Raw genomic sequence first — 6,208 nt, 5'->3', positions numbered from 1 at the left:
CCTTGCCATAAAAGTAGGTTCTGATTTCGCCTCCATATTTTTTCCCTGTCACATTCTGCTCTGTCACTGGGATGCACACTCTTATCCTTTGGCTCTTGGCCAGCCACAGCTTGCCCTGTGGGCAGCTTTGGGGGTGAATGTTGGCTGTTGGAGAATGTCTCTGAATTGTGCTGTTTGTGACAGACAGAAAGTCTTTGTGGCATCTCCAGTTCTCTGAACCTCCTCTGCAAGCCCGTGGTGGACATCAGAGGGTGATTGTCTCAGGGTCCCCTGTCCTTTCTTGCCCACAAGTGAGGTGACAGAGAGAGGATTGCTGAGGATGGCTGCTGAAGTTGCCTTTTTGAAGAGATTTAGAGCTCCCTCTCAGGGGCGTGAAGCCCGCAATTTTGGAGTCCACCTCAGGAATCAGGTTGTTTGAGGAGTAAGAGTTGGAACAAAACATAGAATGGGAGGAAGTATCTTTCAGTTTAAAGATCTCTATAGAGTCAAGGACCTCAGCAGGAAGGCCCCATAATATCCTCATAGCAAGTTAATAATATGGGCTTCCAGCATCCGCTGTGCACTGGACTCAAGGAAAAACGCTCCTGGGATGAATTCGAGCAGTATTCCACACCCACTGATGGTGGCAAACGTCTCTTATTTTAGTGCTTGACAGCCTGCCATGAACTATTCACAGTTGCAGGGACCAGATTCTCACTAATTTCCTCAAATTTCTTGTTCAGATGCACTTTCAGGGCATTTTCTATTTTTTTCTGGCTTTCACCCTGCCCTAACAGACTCATTATATAATTGTCCATGTCTTTCTCACAGTCATACCACACATCCTTATCTGAAGACAAGGTGGAAGATAACGAGTCTTTTGCATGAGCTTCTTCACAGGAAAAATCTGAAGTTGACAGTCTTCTATGGTCAGTGCCTTGGGGGACATGAGTGGACAATGCACCAGTGCTGCCTGGAGATGAGTTCTCCAGAGCAGTCTTTGATGACATGTAAACTGACTTAAGTTAAGTCACAGTCAGTTTAGTGAGAATCGGTCTGGTGAAGTCTGATGGTGGTAAAACAGACAAGGGGTCGATGTCTTGGGCCATAGAGGAGTCAAGGAAGATGGTATTCAGGGTCAGAGGGGCTTCTACACTTGGACTGTTATGGGGTGGGAGATAGGGAAGGTCAACGGTTTGAGCTGTGGAATAGTCCACTGGGATTTCAGACTCCAAGGAAGGAAAAGGCTCTGGTGGCAGAGAATGAACTGACCGTGATTGTGATGGGTTAGGGGAGAGAATGGAGGGGGATGATGGCAAAGGCTCAGGCAGAGAAGGTGGTGTTAGGTCTCCTGAAGGGACTGCTGAGGAGGCAGAACTTAGTAAATGATGGCTCAGTCACAGCAGCTGAGGAAGCCACAGGGGACACAGAGCGAGTAGCATCCCGCGTCAGTGAGATCAGCAGCTGTTCCATCTCCCTGGTTGCGTTGTTACACACCTCACAGGAGGGGTCTGGACATAACATCCGATGAATTGGGTGGAATCATTACGCTGGCCCAGGGGGGCTGTAGGAGACAGGAGGTACAAAGCTGCAGCCAGGACCAGAACAAGGAAAGGAGAACCTATTTGCCTATGGGAGGTGGGGCCACCTGAAGCCTACTGCCCCTTCAGATTGCCTCACATCCATGACTTCACAATGTATTCAGTAGCACTCACCCCAAAACCTTCATTCACATCCCTGTTCCTATGGCAACCCACTTCCATGACTATGGAAGGCTGCACTGAATCCCTAAAATTGCATAGATCTTTCTAAAGAGTATCAGAAAAAAAGGTGAAAAAACAAGTCACCTTTTCAGGATAGAAATCAGCGTCTCTTTCTCCTCCTTTTCCCTCTGGTAGCAACTCCAGCCTGGGAAACAAGGAGAGAGGTTATGTGGGATGAAGGCAAAAGCACAGGTATTACAGAGGAGTCCCTTTATGGGAGACCATTGGCATATTAGTCTCTGAAAGCCTCAAGAAGCAGTAGATGAAGTCAAATGGTCAATGATAATATTTAAATGGTTCCCTGTGTGTGTTGCTTCATTTATAAACTATTTTCACTTACATTATTCATTTGATGCTCAAAACCACTGTATGAAGGCAAGGGGTCAATGATTACATCAGAGAGGAATCTGATCATCCTGAAGTCAAAATACTTTCACAAAGTCAGGAGATACAAGTTCTGACTCTCAACATCTGGGCAACCCCCATTTCCCAGGTCCACCATGGCTTCATTCCCAGGGACAGCAGGGCAGGGAATGTGAGAAGTGTCTCAGGTTCTGACCATCTTCCCCCGAGCCTCTCCTCTGAGGGCTGTATTTCATGAGAGGAACTGTCTGGCAATGGACAGAGATCATGGACCCGGTACCTCATGGAGAGGAGAGAAGGGGTCACCCTTGGGGAGCTCAGGTGGCATAGGCAGAATCTTACCTTTTGCTGTCCCACCTTTCCTCCTCCTCTTGGCTCTGCCTCGATGCTGAGAACAAAGGAAAAGAAGGGGTAGGACGCATTTCTGTGATTGCTCTCCCTAGGAAACTCAGACCTTAATTATTCAAGTATTATATGACTAATTAATGGAACTTTGTGTTCCTTCTTTAGAGCAATTTTTTAAAGATTTAAAATGTTTTCAGTGTTTTCTTTGAAAAACTGAAAGAAGGGTTGTGTCTATGAGATTCATACTTGGTATTCTCAGTCATAAGTCCTCTGCTTAAGGAGGGCAAGGATCTGAGTCCACACATCTTCTCCCTCACATAGGGCTCTGTAACCTGGAACAGAGCACAGCTCCAGCCTCTGCTCAGAGGCTCTCAGAGGTTCAGCGCTGCTCTCCTGATCAGCCCAACATCAAGGAAAGCTTGGCCCAGTTATGCCCGACGTGCAAATATGGCTCTTAATGAAGTGCAACAGAACTCTGATCTCTTGTAGAGATCCCAAACTCAGAATAAGCCAACCCAGGACCATGAAATCTGTTAGGGGTTTTATTCTGGAATCCTCCACCACACCTAGATGGTGTGTGAGCTTTAGATAGTAACCTGAGCCCTCCCTGAAACCCTGGCCCTGCATGGTCTCTCCATGGATGTCTCCTCAGACATCCCATCTTAGAGGTCTCTCTGACCCAATTAAACTCCTTTAGAAATGCGGGACTAGAAATGGAAACAACAATAACGAATCTCTGCTGGGGCTCGCAAAGGGTTCCTTACCTTTTGTGTGTGTTTATTTTCACCAACAGGTGAAGTTAGTAGAATTAGTCCCTGGAAGCAGAGGAAGAGGAGGAGGAGCAACCACAACACAGAGGTGTAAATTAGGGTGTGGTTGCAATCTAAACAGTCTGAGAAGAAGCTCAGATAAAGCTCTAAGAGGCTTTTCAGAAATAAGACTGAGTGTCATCTTCTGAATGGCAAAGCTGCTTGAAGCAACTGAGCTCTGAGAGGACAGACTCCTGACTTTATTGCCAGGTCTGCCTCACAGAGCATTGATGAGTCACAAAAGATTTGGGGGTGAGGGGGCACACCTTCAAGAGAGTATGTCTATGGTCCTTCCCCTACCCACCAGCCTAAACGATCCCTATACCCATCTCGGTTCGGTAAGCCCCTCTGCTCTGCCATGTTGTTTTCCTACCCACCTTATCATATACGTTTACCTTAATGAAATATTCTGCTTGTTCCATGTGTAACCCCATAATTACCTGAGTCCCTCCCCCTTTAATGGTTGGAGACCTTGCCTTAAGTCACCAGGTCCAGTACCTTGAAAATCTGAAATACTGCCTGGAATTTGCTTGTGCCCAGACATTTATACTCAGGAACTTGTATGTCCTCAAACCCGTCTTTCCTATAGAACGCTTTTGCTTACATGAACCTGTATGCAGAATTTAAAGTTATTTTATATTTATTTAGTTATGTGAATGTTGAATATCAAGTATTCCTTGTTTCAGTAAGTTATAAATGAGTAACGAAAGTTTAAAATGTGATCTCTGCAGGAATACATCTCACATAATTTATATATGTAACTCCTGGGGTTTGTAATTAAGTTCTCCCCAGAGCATTTCAGGCAGCCATCTGAAGATGACATTTGTTATAGTGAGATCCCCATTCAACCCCATTGTGAGAAATGCTCACAATAAATCAACGGGACACAGGACTTGAGCAGCAAAGCGAGGCGTTTATTCACGAGTCTGCAGAGTCGGGCGCACCGCCAGCCAGGAGCATGTGCACACGAAGCAGACAAAGAAAACTGGTTGTTGTTTTTTCCTTCTCTATATTTAATACATATTTAATAATTTCTCAAGAACATAGGTACATATATGTAAATCTTAGTATACCAGGAATGAAATAGGTTCTAAAGATATAAATATGTAGCAGGGATTGGAAAGAATATGATTACCCTAGAATGGGATCTACACTTAATCAGATACCAGGTAGAATTAAATCAACATCATCAAAATATACTTGGACTGCAAACTCTGGACGATAAATTTTTCACGTTTTAGGTTTGTGGGGATTTCCAAGTTATTTTTTGAAAGATAAAGACATGTGGAACCAAAAGAAAAATGGGCAGTCATCATAGTGTTTAGGAAGAGCCAAAGACAAGAATTGCACTTTTACGTCATCATACAGAGGTGGACAGCTGCAGAGATGAATTATTACTCTGTCTTTTTCACTATCATGAACTGTCCTACAGTTTTTAGAAGCAGAACAGAAAAAGACAATCCTTTGGTGCATTATTATTTTTACTGCTAGATCATTTCCGTTGCCTTTTCCAACACCATGACTCGAATAAATAACAATTTTTTTTATCATGAGTTGTTTTCTTGGAGGGAGAGTCAAGTTATAGATCTTTTTCACATCTGCAAAATATCCAACATATCAAGTCTGAGAAAGAGTTTCTACTCCCTGGAATTTACTGCTGGTGGTTTTATCTGTTCATCGTTTTCTAAAATAAGAAAGGCTTTCCTCTGCCATGGTAAAGATTTCACAGATCATAAGGCAGTCACAAACCATCATTCCAGTTCTTCCTTTCCCTCCCATGCAGTGAATCACTACGACGTTTTGATCATCTTGAGCCAACCACTTCTGTACGTCTTTGGAAAATTCCACCATCTCACTGGAGAGGGTAGGCTGTGATCGTCAATCATGATTCAGTGGCCAATAGTGGAAGTACTTAGGGTCATAAGCTCTTTCACTGCAAAGACTGTAGATTTGATAGTGGTTTTCATGCTTTGTGTCCAGTCACTGCACTACTTCCTGCATGGGGTTCCTGTAGAAGGACTGCTGACTAGAAGATGGGAAGGACATGGCAATAATGCGACTAGTGATGTGAGGTCTAAGTCAAATCCATCTTTCTTGTATCGTCATTTTTTTTCTGAAACCATCCTTCTGGTCAGCTTCTCAAGATGTCTTTTTTGGTACACCAGGTGAAAAATTCTCACCAGAATGACAAGTCAGAGAGATCGAAGTAAAATGACCAATCCGAGGATATCTTCGAAAACCTCAAAGTCATAAGAAATATAAGTGAAATCAATTAATAGAGTCGCCGCAATAATCACAGCATCTATAGAAATAACTACATCAGAAAAATACAGTTGTATCCCTTTAACATGTGCTTGAAGAAGAATATCCATGAAAAAAAATAAAGCAGTAAATAAGGAAATTGAATGATATCCCAAAGGAATCTGCATTGTGCTATTGGTTACAGCGAGGTCTGTAATGACAGCAGATACATCCACAAGGACCAGCAAAATTCCAAATATTCTGAATGGAAGGGATGAAACAATTAAGTTCACACTTCTCTTAATCTTGCTCTCATTTAAATTGGGCAAGTCAACGTCTTCATCACCATCATCAAGCCTGGAGACTTGTTCTATTTGACTTTCATTGGTGGTTACATCACAGATTACTGATGTTAATTTATTTGGGTCATTTCTGTTATTATTCTGAGACATGAACCAGTGACCTTTAGAGTTCCACTTTAAATTTTGCATAGTAGTGTGTGCAATTAATTCTGCATGCAAGGCTGCTTTTGCTGCGGCATGGTGGCTTGGAAGGGCTGGGGCCTGGGGAGCAGGGGACGCAGGAGGACGAGATCCTGTGACTTTGGTATCACTTTTCCTTGAGCAGGTAAGAGGCCAGTACTGGAATAAGAACTCCTGTGTCCATTGCAACCCCAAACAAAAGATTCCAGGGGGTCCTGAGGTTGGA

General features: G+C 43.6%; 1 pseudogene; it reads right to left on the bottom strand.

The window, feature by feature from the left end:
- Window positions 1-4,519: 4,519 nt before the first annotated feature.
- LOC150013228 (phosphatidylinositol 3,4,5-trisphosphate 3-phosphatase TPTE2-like) lies at window positions 4,520-5,778 on the bottom strand (annotated as a pseudogene).
- Between the last annotated feature and the right edge of the window lie 430 nt (window positions 5,779-6,208).

This window comes from Furipterus horrens, unplaced genomic scaffold (assembly GCF_987537825.1).
Source record: "Furipterus horrens unplaced genomic scaffold, mFurHor1.1.pri manual_scaffold_4, whole genome shotgun sequence".
Classification (NCBI taxonomy): domain Eukaryota; kingdom Metazoa; phylum Chordata; class Mammalia; order Chiroptera; family Furipteridae; genus Furipterus; species Furipterus horrens.
The sequence above is the reverse complement of the archived record's forward strand: the minus strand, read 5'-3'. Positions and strand labels throughout refer to the sequence as shown.